The sequence below is a fragment of the Lactuca virosa genome, chromosome 2 (assembly GCF_052849685.1).
Source record: "Lactuca virosa cultivar CGN04683 chromosome 2, Lactuca_virosa_CGN04683_v6, whole genome shotgun sequence".
Classification (NCBI taxonomy): Eukaryota; Viridiplantae; Streptophyta; class Magnoliopsida; order Asterales; family Asteraceae; genus Lactuca; species Lactuca virosa.
In genome coordinates, this window is record NC_136427.1 from 31,814,305 (window position 1) to 31,830,841 (window position 16,537).

Genomic DNA, 16,537 nt, shown 5'->3' on the forward strand with positions numbered 1-16,537 from the left:
TGGTCTTGTTAATTTTTGTAGATGAAATTATTATCTTGTCAAACATGACATTTGGTATTGTTAATCCAATCTCATTCGATTTTTCTTATGACATTTTAATTTTATAAAATATCAAGAATAGTGAATAGGACTGCCGACTTAAAGTCTCTCTGTTCTAGAATGTTTAATTTGAATATTGACAAAATGTTCACATTTTCTATATGGCAAAAGAAGAAAAAAAAACATTTTACTATCCTTCATGTTTTACTTATTGCCGACTAAATTACGAAATATTTGATTTTCATTAAATTAGTTATACATGATTTGATAACAAGAAATATTCCCCTCTAAACTTTCTAGATGATGTTGTTTTCTTCATCGCGTCACACATCTAACTTCCGAACGGAGAACCAGTCATACCTCACCTCTAGTATGCAGAGGATGTTATTTTTTTTTGGATCTTGGTCCATGGAAAATGCCCAAGTAGTGTAGGACGATGTTATTTTCTGCCTAAAACCTCATTTGGATTCTTAAATGTTTTGAGATTTCATCTAGGCTCAAGGTTAATCACCTAAAAAGAAAATTGTTCAATCTCACCACCATGGATCTGATTTGGAAATAGATGACCGCCTGTAGTTCAGTCTAGTTCAGTCAGATCCATACACTTGACTTATCTTGGGCTCCTCATCGAGGTTTCGATGAGCCATGCTATTCATTAGTCATCGCTAATTGAAATATTCCCCTCTAAACTTTCTAGATGAAAATTTTCTGCATTGTCATTTAGAGGACGTCTGACCCAATTTAAATCGTTCCTCGGTGTATTTATTGTTTTCTATCTACAAGGTCCCGATCAAAAGGTTCAACACCTTGGAAAGGATTCACATGAGGTTCTTTTGGGGAGGAAACATAGACAATGGAAAGGTGCCTTGGATTGCTTTGGACAAGATTCTCGCCTCCAATGATTGTGGGGGCCTCAACATTAGTAGTCTTAAAGTACAAAATCTTGATCTCCTCGATAAATAATGGTGGCGATTTAGGGTTTCTTCAAATAACTTTTGGATAATCAATCAAGGGCACATAGACATGGGTTTAGATACGATGACATTTCTTCCTTTAAAGCTATGTCTTCTTATATGAGGTATTGTGACACGGCCTCCCATCCCATGCTTCACAGGGGGGGGGGGGGAGGCAAAGTGGACAGCCGCACAGGGTCTAATTTTTTTTATTATATATTTTTATTTAAAAATAAAAACTTATAATAAAGATAAGGGTCCATTTTTTCTGGCTCGTCCATGGCCTTTGATGATATTTGATGCCTAATGACCGGCCCTGCCATGCTTAACCACTTGATGGGAATGGAACAAACTTGTGGAAGGTAGGCTGCCAACTATGACAACTTTATATGTCGGTCCATCATGCCTTGGGCAAAAAGATTTAACAATGCCCCAGTATATTACACTAAACCCGTATATAACATACCTTTTAACTATATAACCTTTAATTGAATACAAATTTACAAGTAAAATCCAGATTCCGCTTCATTCTCAATGTGATAAATTTATGTAAGGCACAAACTTAGTATAAAACATCAACAATGATATAAAGATACCATTTAAAAATACTAACATTGCGAATTTATCGAAAATTGTTCTTTACAACAATGTGCTTCTCTCTCAATGAGGAAAATATCTTATGTTGGACTATACAACTAAGTTGATCATCTATAATACCTTGAAAAAAAACATACAGAAAACAAACTCAATTTTAGTAACAAAAAAAGGAAAAATAATATTAAAAGAACACGAAGAAATCATTTCTATGAAAATAGAAAATGTTTTTGACTTCTTACCTACTTACCTATTTAGGATAAAAAGTAAAACAAACAATTGTTTCAACTCTATTTAAACGTTTTACCCATTTGCAACCCACATAAGCTTACCTCGTTATGGACTTCTTACTTACTCTTAATCATTCGATCAATGTTCTTTTTGTTTTTTTTTTTCTCAAAAGATCAAGTATTTGATTTAATCCAGTTTCTTTAACAAAGTTCGTTCTAACATCGTATTTGCTATAGCACCAATTCATAATTACACCATCAATCCACAAAAATCATTGCATATACAAGATGCTTCCGTTATCATCGATTCATGGGACCAAAGTAATTTTACCTTTGATTACTCATTGTTTCAAAAACCCACAAAATATACATGTAACTGACAAAAACCATATATAGGTAGCAAGATTCAAGTGTTGCTGAAAGCCTTAGCAAACTTGCAATGACAGGAAGAAAAGCAAATGAATAAACAATTTTTGCATATCAATTAGTTTACAGAGTCAGAATCCATCAGTTCAATCTAAATTTTCATATCACTTAGCAAATTTGCATTGATACATAAATATTTTATAAGAAATCAATTAGTAACTAAATAAAATAATATAATATTCATTAGTTATGAATTCATTCTATAGAATTATATGTTGGGTTACCTGACACAAAGGTAAACAAGAGAGGAAAAATCATTGAGAGTTAGTTCTCCAATTCATAATTACCATAACAAATAGAGAAGCCGGTGTTGACTTCTTTGACACTTTCAGTCTTATCATAAAACCAACTACAATCCGGTTGGTTCTATCTCTAGCTCTCTAATAAGGATAGTGTATCTGAAAACTTGACATCAAAAACACTTTTCTTAATGGTGATTTATTGGAAGAGGTATGCATGAAACAACCAAAAGGTTTTGAAGATCCTACAAAACCGAATCATGTATGTCGACTACACAAAGCACTTTATGGTCTTCTCCAAGCTCCACGAGCTTGGTTTACCAAGTTAAAACAATACTTAGTTTCAACTGGGTTTCATGATTTCCAATCTGATACCTCTTTATTTGTTCATCATTCGTCTTCATCCACCATATATGAAGGAACGATTACTCATTGTCTTCACTTCAAACCAACTTCAGCAAAATCACCTCATGCTTATTCAGGTCTGGATGGAATTCTGATCGTGATGATAGTCGATCTCAATATGGCTATGATGTGTTTCATGGATCAAATCTCATCAGTTGAACCTCGTGCAAAAAAAAAGTTGTGACTCGTTCAAGCACAAAAGTTGAATATCACTCCTTATCTTACACAACAACAGAACTTATGTGGATTAAGCAATTGATTGCTCATCTTCAAACCCCAATCAACAATCCTCCTCTCATTTTGTGTGCTAATGTTGGAGCTATATTTATGAGCAAAAACCTGGTGATTAGTACATGCTCTAAGTATATCGCTCTAGATTTTCATTTCATTCGAGAGCAAGTGGAATCTGGACAACTGAAGATCTGCTACATCTCCTCTGTTGAGCAACTAGCAGATATCTCTACCAAACAATTGGCAAAAAGTTGTATTCTCTTGCTTCGTTCCATGCTTGAAGCCCGTCCCTCCCTTGAGCTTATTGGAGGGTATTAGCAGCTTATCAATATTGGGTTTTCGGTACAATAAATAAACTAGAAAACAATTCCTAAGTTCACATGCAACCTACTTTGGATCTATGTTTTAACTATTGAACATACAACTTTGAATTTCAAAACAAGAACCCTAGAGAAGAGAGGCTAATTTCGAAATTAACAAACTAGGGTTTAGGGTTTACATACCTTTCAATTGTTATAGCAAACAATTGATATTCCCTTGATCTTGATCTTGATCTTCTTGGAAGCTTTAGCACCACAAGTGTAATGCCTCTAATGGAATCACACCCAAACTAGCAAGAAGGAAAGTAGAAGAGAGAGGGGAGAGGGAGTATGCAAAATCTCGGCCTTAGGGTTTCTTCAAAAGAAAGAGTGACCAAAAACATGAACCAGGAGGCTCCTTATATAGCTGAGGGATCTAGGGTTTAAGGGAAACCCTAGTTATCCTTTGCTTAGGGCCTAAGCAAATCCAAGGGCCTTATCCAAGCCCCTATGGACGAAATTATTAGGGTTTCCCCTAAAGATTTCGTCCACCCTCTTCCAAGGGGGTTCTAGAGCCTTCCACTCAACTATTAGATAATTGCAAACTAGTCTCTGCACCTTATAATTAATTCTTTTAACCCCAAAATCAATTCTGATTAATTTCTGGCTAACAATTAATTAAACATAATGATTTCTAATTAATATATTAATCCAATAACATATTAATAAATCATTTATATATATATATATTAATTTATTAATCTTATAAATTAATATCTCTCCTTTCATAATTTCCTTGTCCAGTTGCTAGGTTGAGGGCAACCCAAAAGGACTGTGCTGCTATCAATTCAAGTACATACCAATTATAGTTATGGGCTTAGACACCTAATCCAACAATCAACGTGTAAACACATGTTAAATTGACAAAGTCTTGTAGTCAATAGTCATCATAGCCTTAGCATAGTTATAGGAGTGTTTATCTCTACTTTCAGTTGTATTCCTTGTATAAATAGGTGTACATCACATGATCTCAATACATAATTATATTCCACTTCATTATAATTTGAGATAAAATGAGTGGAAAAATAACGGAGTGCTTGATTGTTCCGAGTGTACATTTTGATCCACTACAAGAAAAATCCTAAATAGCTACGGAAAGTTGTTACGGAATCGAAATTTGTAGCTATTCTATTACGGATTGTGCTACAAAATGGTTTTTCGTAGCTACTTGCTATGAAAATGGCTACGGAGTTACATTCCGTAGCTAAATTAAGAATAACTACAAAAAGTTGCTATGCAATCAAAATTTGTAGATATTATACTACAAAATATGCTACAGAATGGTTGGACGTAGCTATTTTTCTACGGAAATGGCTACGGAGTTGCATTTCCGTAGCTAAATCTCAAATTGTTGCCACAAAATAAAAATTTGTAGCTATTTTACTACAGAATATACTACAAGGTTGTTGGTTGTAGCTAGTTTGCTACAGAACTTATTACATAATCCATTTTCGTAGTTAGTGGGCTACAAAAATCAGTGACGAAATAAAAATTCATAGCTAGTTGGCTACACAATAGAAATACGTAGCTATTTTGTGACGAAAATTTGTTACACAATAAAAATCTATAGCTAATCTACACGAAACTTGTAACGGAAAGGTTAACTGTTGTTATTTGTTTATCTAAGTTGTTTTTGAATTTGCAAAATAGCTACAAAATTTAAATCCGTAGCTATGTGGCTACGGAATATTCCGTAGTTAACTAGCTATGGAATATGCTTCCGTAGTAAAGAACCGAAAAATATTTTACCAACAAAAATATATTATTGATTTTAATTGTGTTATGATTTTAATTTAATTTAATTAATAAATCTCTTTACGTATTCTTACAAGTTTTTTCTTTATTCTTATTATCATTATTTTGTTAGATACAGTATTATTTTTAATAGGGATATGCTTTGCAAATTTCAAAAGGACGAGGGATATAAGTGCATGTTTTCCTTTTTGTTCGATCCAAATCTGTTCACGGTTCACCAAGTTAGACGGCTAGATTAAAATCACCCATAGTTTCAACAGAGTTCTGATGTCGTCGACTACTATCGACATTACACAGATCTCCGACGGTGTAATTAGGCAAAATTGTTCAACAACAGTGTACCGATTCGGTGACGCACGACCTTCCCGATGAATTCGGCATCAAGATGCGGTCCCGACCACGAAGAAAGCAAGAAAGTTGGAGTTCCGAGGGAAAGTGAGTTAGCATCTAACGCGATGGTGGCCGATTTTGCTTATTGATGCGGCAGTGCTACTTCTTCTTTTCGAGGCTTTGGAATTTTGCTGAAGATCGAGTACGATCAAATCGGGACTTGGTATTCATGAAAAAAACCTAATGTAGTAGCATCCCGGCTAAGAAATCGGAGGGAACTTAAATCATCTAGATTCTCCATGTAAGTCACTCATAATATCTTCTAGCGTTTGAATTGCATTTATTAGGATTATACGCACGTAGGTCTTGTTCCTTGAGCAAGGTTTGATTGATTTAATTAGATGACAAGTTGTTTCTCGCTTTGGTTGGATTGGTAAAAGGCTGGAATTTTTTCTAGATTAGTGATACGAACAATCCATGGTAAAAATCAATGATTAAATTGTGAAACTCTTTAGTTCATGTTTACTAAACTATGACCTCAAAGTTAATGGTTGTAACGTTATTCTGACTAGAGTATTAAGATGAATATGAACATATATGCCCCTCCCAAACTCCATGAATCTGGAGTATATCATTTTCATATTGATAATATGAATATGATGGGCAATATTCAACACATGAATTAAAAAAAAGACAGAAGAAGTACAGTATTGACAAGCTAGAAAAGATGATATGAATATGATGATACGGCATACTATTACTAGGTATGATTAATTAGCAATGAAAGAATAGAGTTAGGGTTTGGGAACAAATTGTAATTAGGATTTTGTATGCCTTCTTTTTATTCAGCTTTGCAACAGATTGGAAGGACATTTCTATTCACTTTATGACAAACTTTCACATATGGTATCAGGTTGCTTAAAGATTCTACCTCCTGAATAACTTCAACATATGGATTAACAACATCAAATGAAGACAAAACTTTCATGAAAACATGAAAAAGTATAGTTTCTACTTGCACATTTGGTGGTGGGATGATCTTTATCAGCCGATTGGGATGTAAGATGTCTCACTTGAAAAGGTCTGCACTCTGCATATTAATATGCATAATTTGAATTAATTTATGAGTACTTAATTCTAATGATATCACACTTACATATAGGTCTGTATTTTGGGACGAAACTACCCTTGCAACATAGGAAGCTCAGCGACATATATTTAATGAGGACGATTTATTGGAAAGTGGCCGATTGTGATTGTTAGAAATCTTCCCTTCATATATCAAAGATTGATTGGAAGAACCCCAAAGGTAAAAAACTTGTTTCTTATTTACTTTGAATTATATTTCAGTATAATTAATAATAATAAAGTTCTGACAGAGTGTTTTCATAATCTGTTTCCATTATGGTCTATTTCTATTAGGGATGTTCCAGTAAACACTATGACAACAACTTGGGCTTTAAACATTTTTAAAGAATTACACTTCACATCTAGATTTTTTTCACATATAATTTCAATCTTGAAGTCTCTTAATCATCCATAAATCATTATGATTTCATGTTCCATCATGTTTTATGTTCATTTTGATGTGTTGTTATTATCTTTATATGAGACATTGTAGCTTGTATGATGCGATAAATGGATCATTCATACCATTACAATATTCTTTACATTTTTCCTCTTGAATAGTTATTATCTCACAAGATATAATCATTAGTTCTTCTGAAAGGGTAAAGTTTTTGAGGGGTAAAAGGGTTAAGTTGCTTTAAGGATTAACATTACATATGTCCTCAAACTTTTTTCTTTACTTTATGGGCCAAATTGGCCCCCAAATGTCAAGGGTACTCTTATTCCAAAGCTTTTGCCACTAAGAATAGGGGAAATGCATATTTTTCTTACCTTTTCAAAATCTTTTGTTTATAACTTCATTTCAAGAATCTTTGATCTCATCTTTTATTGTTTTTTACATATGTTTAACCGTTCATTTTTTCCATCTGTAGGCACACTATTTTGTATCCATGTTCGTGTCCATGTAATGGATGTAATCATGGCTTGTTGGGAGCTAGAAAAATCTCTATACAGCTTAACAGGTAATCACTCATTACCATACAATCCCGTCAGTTGATGGTAAAAATTAAAGAAAACAAAGTCCAAATATAATATTCAATTTAATAATTTTTAATATATTGGTTTTTTGGAATTAGGTAGCAATATCAATAATAAGATCATAAACAACTCCTGCCGCTACCATTAAAAAATTTCAGTATGCAAATTTGGTTGTTTTGCAATCAGCTGTGATTATACTGCAGATAAGAAAGCACACAAAAACTTAAACATCTAAATCTTTAATTACTAGATTACCTTTTATAATAGATAATCAAGTTTTGTTTTATAAAAACAAGTTAATATCTAGGTGTCTAGGATCATTGTATTGTCATTTTGTTTTAACTTTATTTCAAATCCTTTTGGCAACATGCTAACGTTGGATCTGATGGTGCTTAAAAGGTGATTCATTTTGTTTCTTGTGTATATGGTAATAGTGTATCAAATTGAAGAGTTGGATTGTTTTTTTTGTTAATTTCCAAAATTTTAAATCTATAGTTGGTCAAAAACTAGAGATATAATGGGATTTCATACAATAGATTTTAATGTTAATCAAGTTGTTTATAAATTTGATTTTGTAGGTTGTGCCATTTTTGTTGAACATTTGTGGCTGCTGTTTGTGTGTTTGTGATGGTTCGAGTCTGAACAGCGTGACAATATTTGTAATGAATATTTAGTTTTGATGATTAGGGAACCATGTAAAAGGATTTTCAGTTATGTAATATATCTATAAAAATCTATGTAACTATTAAAATTATATTTATTGGATTTTTATATATTTCAATGAATATTATAAATGAAAATTAGATTTTGTTGAATATTTTTATCATTATGAATTTACTTTGGAACCTATTTTTGCTATGAAACAATTGGCTATGAAATTTGAAACATAACAAATAGCTATGAAATTTGTTATTGAAAAATTAGCTACGGAATTTGCTACTGAACAAATGGCTACGAAATTTGCTACGGAACAAACGGCTATGGAATTTGTTACGGAACAAATGGCTACGAAATTTGTTACGGAACAAATGACTACGGAATTTGCTACGCACCTCATTGTTACGGAATTGTTATGGAAGTGTGGTGTAGTTAAATAGCTACGAAATAAACGCCGTAGCAAAACTGCAATGGAACTATAATTTTGTAGCTAAACAGTTTGCTATAAGAAATATATCTACGAAATCTCATTGACAAATTCCGTAGCAACTTTTGTAGTTATTCAGGTTTAGCTACAGAATTTTAGCTTTTAGCTACATAATTTTTTCGTAGCTAAATCAAAATTTTCTTGTAGTGATCCTTGTCTCTCTTTAATTTGTTTGTGTCTTTTTTGTTTTTTTATCTCCTAACTTCTTGCTTACCTTGCTAGTTTTATTCATTATATATGCTTTTAGTTTTAAAAAAAGATTTGTTATTTTAATTATTATGAAGGATTTGTTTGATATCAAAGTAAATAAATAAGTGATGTATAAACTCGTGCTAATAATATATTGAAACATAATAATAATTTTCTATAATTAAAGCTTCTAAAACTAGTGCTTAAGTAAATACGCGTGACACGAGTCAATTAACGTGGTCCGCGGAATCCCAAGATCTCCGGAGCCATAAGCTTGGCGCCGATTAGTTGCTGACTCACTTTCAACTGTTGTGTCTTTTATTATTATTCGAACAGATAACAACACTGTACTATTTGGATAACATCCATCCTCGTTTCCAACTCATCGCCACGTCTTCATCCTCAACCTCGGCTTATAAATCACCATCCCAAATTCCCCATTCGTCAAAAGATATTCAAAATCTCTCATCATTTTCTTCACATCAATGGCGATTTCAGCTTCATCTTCCCTCTTTACTTTCCCTAATCTCCACGTCAACTCACACCCACCTTCAAAAACCACTTCAACCTCTATCAGATTCACAAGAGCTCGAATTTCAGCTGCTTACGCCACAGCAGAGAGGACTTCAACGGCGACGGAGACAAGTAGCTCTTCCGGTAATGGTAGTCCATCCTCGCTATATGAGCTGCTGGGGGTTCAAATCGGAGCTGATAGTGGAGAGGTGAAAGCAGCGTACCGGAGATTAGCGAGAGTTTTGCATCCTGATGTCGGAAGTTGTGACTCGTCGGCAGATGAGTTCATGAAAGTGCATTCGGCTTATGTTACTCTTTCAGATCCGGTAAAACGAGCGGCTTATGATCGGAGTCTGGTGCAGATGAGATCTTCCGGCAGCTGTATGAGCCGGAGATGGGAGACGGACCAGTGTTGGTAATGCATCCTTGAATCTCGATCCTCGTTTTAGAGATCCTGAGCATGTAAATGTACATAGTAAAGTGGGTTCCACTTCATGAACCATTTTCATGATTCTTGTTAGATTTTGAAGGCACAGTGTTGGATTTTATAGAAGGTTTTCATCTTCTTGCTGTTATTTCTTGATTGTTATTGTATGGCTTCAATATAAGAATGTGGTTCATTCAAACGAGTGAACGACCATAATTCATTTGAAAATATCGCAATAACAAAAGTAGAGTCTATGGTTTTGTTTTTTGATTATATATAATGTAATGATCTTTAAAAATTGCATGCAAAAAACTTTATATATTTAGAAAAATTATAAAGAGAATCATAAAATTAAATTTGCATGAAGTGGTTTTTATTTATAAGTCAAAAACACGTACCGATTAAGTTTTGCTCCATCAATTATACTTTGAGATCGGGTTAGATTCGAATTTATTGGATGTTGTCGGATTGTATATCCAAATTGTTTATTAGTTTATTAAGATTAAGATTAAAATATATTAAAAAGTGCTTATTAATTTACGAAGAATTTCGTATAATAAGGTCTAAATATTGTATTTGTCCGACCTAAATTTTAAATATCATATTCGTCATTCTTAATGTTTTAAAATATTAGATTTGTCTGAATCTATATTTTAAATAGTTTTTATCATTTAATAATCCATTTTTACAATTTAAAATCATTAAAATTGAAACAAATAACTAAATGGACAATAATACCCTGCCTGCGCCACGCAGACCACCCGCAGACATTAACATTCGCAGACTGTTTGTTTTTTTGAAGATTGCAGACCTAAAAATGTCCGTGCGCCCTCCTCTTGGCGCTGATGTGGACCAGAGTCTTCTAACATCTTCAGACATCTTCTAGCTTAAAAAAACACATATATCTTTACTTTTTAAATTTTTTTTTTAAATTTAGATTTATTCCAACTTTATTAATGATAAACAATTTGAAAAAAATTACAATACTTAAAAAACGTTCAACGACACAAACATGATATTTTTGACAAATTTATAAATAAAGATTTATTACAATAATAGTCATTGAAATTTTTTTATATAAATATGAAAAAAAATCATAATATATTCTTATATTTTTTGTGCCAAATTTTATAAAACATTATTTAATACAATAGCGTCAATTTCTCGAGAAAATATTTATGGTACGTTTTTAATGAATTTAATTGAAAAAATCGAAGTTTATTTCCATGCATTTATGTATCAAATTCTTTGATTCCTAATTATAATGTTTAGTTATAACTTTGCAACCAAAATTGTTGATTTTTATCAAATATATATGTTATTTCATACAATTTTTATTTTTTATACAATAATACATAAACCTTGATATAGATTTGTTAATTATTTATAACAAAGTCATAAAAATATTTAAAAAATCACTTTGACGTTTAAAAAAATCAGTTTATTCAGATTTCAGTTTATTTTAGTAGCCCGCAGATGTTAAAAAAACAAACAGTCTTCTTTTTTTAGACTACAAACGTTTGGTCCACCTCTTCTACTGCAGAGGTCTACAAATATGGTCCGCAGACTGCAGACATTTTGCCTCAGAAAAAACAAACAGCATCTTAGCGATCATCATAACCTATGTCAACCTCTTTTTTTGCCTTCTCACCTCTTCTTTATTGCAAGTTGTTACGATTAATTATCAGGTGAAAACAGTGACACCAAATAAGAGCATATAAAAGAAATCAACAGTCTTTCCCTTAAATTCTATAAGTCTTCTGTTTGCGTTGGCTTCTAATTGAGGCAACCAATCATCTTCACTAGACTCTAGTTCCTCACATCATTTTCCTGTGTAGTTAAAGTGTTTTTCTCCACTATGGTTGATTTAAGGATTTATGGCCTGCATTAATAAAACAAATTGCAAATAAGTATTCTTTTATTGAAGACTTTGATATCATTAATAAACAAACTAATCATTTTGGAGACTTTTGTAATGCTCTAACTTGTTCATGGAAAATAACCTGAAAAACAACACAAGCCACTTTTCTTCAAGACTTAACAACCTCTTCTCCCCCACTATCGTTCATCACCACAAAACTACCTGCAACATTGTACATTGTATACTAACTTATAATTCACAATTTGTATGGATTAATGTAAGAAATAAAAATAAAAATTAACACATTTAACTGATTAAATGAGCACATTACACCGACAATTACACAAATTAACATATTAGATCCATCGAATTAGAGTCACTACACCAGCGCCGATCTTGTTGGCTCCTTTAATTCCAAGATTTTCATTCTTTTCATCTTTAAAAAACACATCTGTTTCACAATTATCATTTGAACTAACAAGCTGTAATCAAACAGAAAAAATAGCAAGCAAAAATTACATCTCACAATGATGTAAGCTCTGTTGTATACATATTACATATTAGTTCATAAAGAAAACCATAAAATAGAATTGAACTAAGATTCATCATAAAGGTAAGAAGCAAATGACTTATCAACTTAGCATTAGTTCTAATCTCACATTCTCAAATCAGAAATAACAACAATCTTTCACATTTGAACAAAAAAATAGCAAGCAAAAGTTACATCTCGCAATGTGTGTAAGCTCTGTTGTATGCATATTGCATGTTAATTCACAAATAAAACCATAAAACTGCTGTTTTTAGCCAATTGCAAAAGAAATATGGCGAAAAGACCAAAAAAGACGTATATAGGTTAAGAAGATGATTGTGATAAGAATTAATCACACCAGGTAAAGTGATATGAGCATAATTAGTCATATATTTTGTGTTAAATCTTAATACTTTTTGACTATTTTATTGCAAATTATGAACAAAAGGTACTTAAATATGTTTAAAATGTATTTGTAGCCTAAAAGATGAGCTCGGAAGCAAAAGGAAGGGGATTTAGCAATTGGAAGCTTGGATCTTGGATTTTGAAGAAAGAAGGATGTTGCTGGACAGCTTGATCCCCCGTCCGTGTTTTGGCCATATCTTATGAACCGTAACTCCGATTAACGAGATTCAAAAATGTTCTGAAAACTAGACACAATTTCGGACGACTTTCGTGTTTTGAGAAAATGTTGATTCCAAATGGACTCGAAGAGTTGGCCATCAACTCGACGAGTTGGTCAGAAGTTTCGCGATTCTTGACGCTGACTTGTCGTCCACAGATTTTAAGTGATGGACTCGTCGAGTCGGTCACTGGACTCGTCGAGTCGGTCACTGGACTCGCCGAGTCGCCCCTTTTTTCAGAATATATATATAGAAACGCTTCTCATTCGAACCCTAACTAATGGGGGAAGCCTTGGACGATTTTTGAAGGCCATAAGGGTTCTTGGAGCTCTAGTTTTCGAGAATTCAACCTAAGAAGCAATTTAGAAGAGATCAAAGGCATATATGTAGCACCTGGTTCCTGGTATGTATTTTAATTAAGTAATTTTGCATTTTTGGCCTTGGACTCGGAGAGTTGAAGGACCAACTCGCCGAGTAGAAGCGGGATGAGACGCGGGATTTAAGTGATGGACTCGTCGAGTCGGGTCCCGGACACGACGAGTAGGCTCTGACTGGACAAAACCCTAATTTGAGGGTTTGCACCCTATTTAAACAACCTTATACAACCTCCATCGCCCCTTTATGCTCCCAGAAACCCTCCATAGCAAACCCTAAGTGTTTTGGTGCAAGATCTAAGGCTTTTGAGTGATTTTTGTGGGTTTTGACCTCAAGGAAGGAGGAAGAGCATAGAAGGATCAAGAGGGGACTGAAGGATTCGAGTTTGGTTCATCATTTGCAGTCTTTGAAAGGTATAAAGTCTGTACCTTGCTTGCTTGTTTGTTAGATCCCTTTTTGGGGAAGATTTAGGGCTTTTTAAGCCATATGAGGTAGCCAACCATGATTGCAAACATGGTTGGGGGTCAAGACTTTGTATCTAAGTCTTGGGAGGGGTCACAAGGCAGATTTGGGTTGCTTTTGCACTCAAGGAAGGCCCCATGCATCATAAGAGCCATTTTAGAGCCTTTTTAGCTCAAAAGTCCCATGCATGCACGTAAAGTTCGAAACTTTACGTGCTAGATCGAGCTTAGGGGCTTGGATATATCATTTGGACAAGTGTTGTACATCAGAAATCGAGGATTTAGGGTGTGGATGTTATCGACTCGGCGAGTCCGTTCGTGGGACTCGACAAGTCCAGGGCTTTGAGTCCCATATCTGTTGAGGGTCAAAAGAACTCAGTTGGGTGTTAGAAGGGTTGTAGCAGGACAGAAAGAGTGACCCAACGCATTGGACTTAGTTTTAGACCTGGAGTTCATGGGACTCGACGAGTGCTAGAACAGACTCGGCGAGTCCAAGGCAATCTTCTTATGTTTGAAGATGAACTCGACGAGTTGTTCATACAACTCGGCGAGTCAAGGTCAGGACTTGTTCTTCAGTTGAAGGTGAACTCGACGAGTTGTTCATACGACTCGACGAGTCGGATGAAGGTTCATTGATGTGCGTAAAGAAGGGGAACTCGTCGAGTCGTTGCCAAACTCGACGAGTCGGGTCGTGGATAAGGACGAGTAAAGGGAAGGAACTCGACGAGTTGACGGCTCAACTTGGCGAGTCGGGTCAACTGGAAGTTGACTTTGACTTGGACTTGGTTGGGGGTAAAATAGTCATTTTACCCTAAGAGTAGATATCAGATTCTGACTGAGTATTTTGTGGGGATTGTAGCCGGAGGATTTTCGGAGCAGCAGCAGATAGAGGTTTCCCGCACGGATTATCAGCAGCTACTCGTACGAGGTGAGTTACCTTCCAGTAGGGGTGGGTCTAAGGCCACGATGTCGGCCCACCACAGAGGGATATTTAGAAGATGATTGTCTTTGTGATAATTATCTTGGTCTGGTTATGTGCTTTGGTCACGAGTTTTATCTGTATGATATGTTATGTGTATAATAGGGATTAGTTTCCCTAACAGTGGTCCTTAGGACCGAAGGGTAGGTCAGTACCCGGATATGCATGACTGTATGTTTATATCTTGTTGTTGTATGCTAGTGGTAGGGGTGGAATAGTCCCCAGTTACCGGTTGAAAGATACCGATGATGATTACCGGTTGAAAGTGTTGGATTAATGTCTAAGTCCATAACTATATTTGGTATGTACTTGACCCGACCCGGCATGGTCCATTTGGGTTGCACTTCACCGGCACAATTTATATGGATAGTCTTTTGAGAATAGTATATTTATGATTTAAATATTAATATATTATAAGTTCTAATATATTAATATGGAATCATATTATTTAATTAGTATTGATCAAGAATTAATTAAGTGATCAAAAAGAACTAATTAAATATGGACTCTTATATATATGGAATGGGCCAAGTTCATTTAGGTTGGGCTAAGCTTTCATGGATGGTCCATGGAGCTTTTAACCCATGGATCCTATGTAAATGAAAGGTCATGGGTATTAGGGTTTACATGGATGTAACCCTAATCCTCCATAATATATAAAGGGGTCCTTGGCTCACAAAATTGGCACAAGTGTGTGAAAATAAGAGTGGGCCGATTTTAGTGTGCATACATATTCTCTCAAGTTCTTCCAAGGTGTTTTGGTGATTTGTGATTCCATTTGAGGCTTCCACACTATTGGGGCTAAGCTCTTAAAGCTTGAAGACATCAAGCTACATCAAAAGGTATGTCATCTAACTAGAACTTTGTAGTATAGGTGCTTCATAATATGCTAGTTAGGATGAAACCTTGGAATAGTTAATATTTGCATGTATAATAGAGAAAACATAGATCCAAGGTTTATAGGGTTGCATGTACACCATAGGAGTGTTTGAATGCTCAAAACCCAACAGTGGTATCAGAGACATGAGTTGTTTTCTGTTATATTGATGCAAATGTTTTATTTTCAAGTTGAAAAAAAAAGGAAAAAAAAACATGACGTTTGTCAAATTTTAAGATAATTACTTGTTTTGTGAAAAACGAATTATTCGTAAAATTTGAATCATTTGTTATATGAGTTGAATTAGGTCAAATTTAGTAAAAGATAAAATGACATGATTATTTTATTAGTTTAAAAAGTTTGATCTAAATGTTTTAAGGAGTTACAAATTTTGTCATAAAATTTTGGAGCTCAAAAGTTTTTTTTAAAGTTGTGATCTTAAGGGTTTTTGAAACTTCCATAAGTTATGGATATGAAAGTTTTTTTTTTTAAAAAAAAAAAAATTTTGATTCAAAGTTTTTATGGAGTTACAAAATTTGGTGTTAATGTTTTAAAGAATTCCATAACTTGTTCTTAAGTTATGGAACATGGAAAGTTTCATCATAAAACACCATTAATTCCATAAGTTATGGAATCCAAAGGTTTTCAAGAATTACAAAACTTGCCCTCAAGTTTTGGAATTTGAGAAAAGTTTTTTATGAAAAAAAGAATTGAATTCTAAAACTCTTGGGTTCATAGCTTAAACAATTAATTAAATGGTTTTAATTTTGAGTTTAATAATTGGAATTATGATGTTTTTTTGAATAGTTCAAATTAACTCTTATGGACTTTATTAATAGTTAATTAAAACGTTTAATTAAAAGAGTATTATTAATCCATAAATATATGGTTT

The 16,537-nt window shown here is 33.8% G+C and overlaps 1 pseudogene; it reads left to right on the forward strand.

Moving 5' to 3' along the window:
* Nucleotides 1-9,430: 9,430 nt before the first annotated feature.
* On the forward strand, nt 9,431-10,168 carry LOC145159008 (chaperone protein dnaJ 11, chloroplastic pseudogene; annotated as a pseudogene).
* Nucleotides 10,169-16,537: the final 6,369 nt, after the last annotated feature.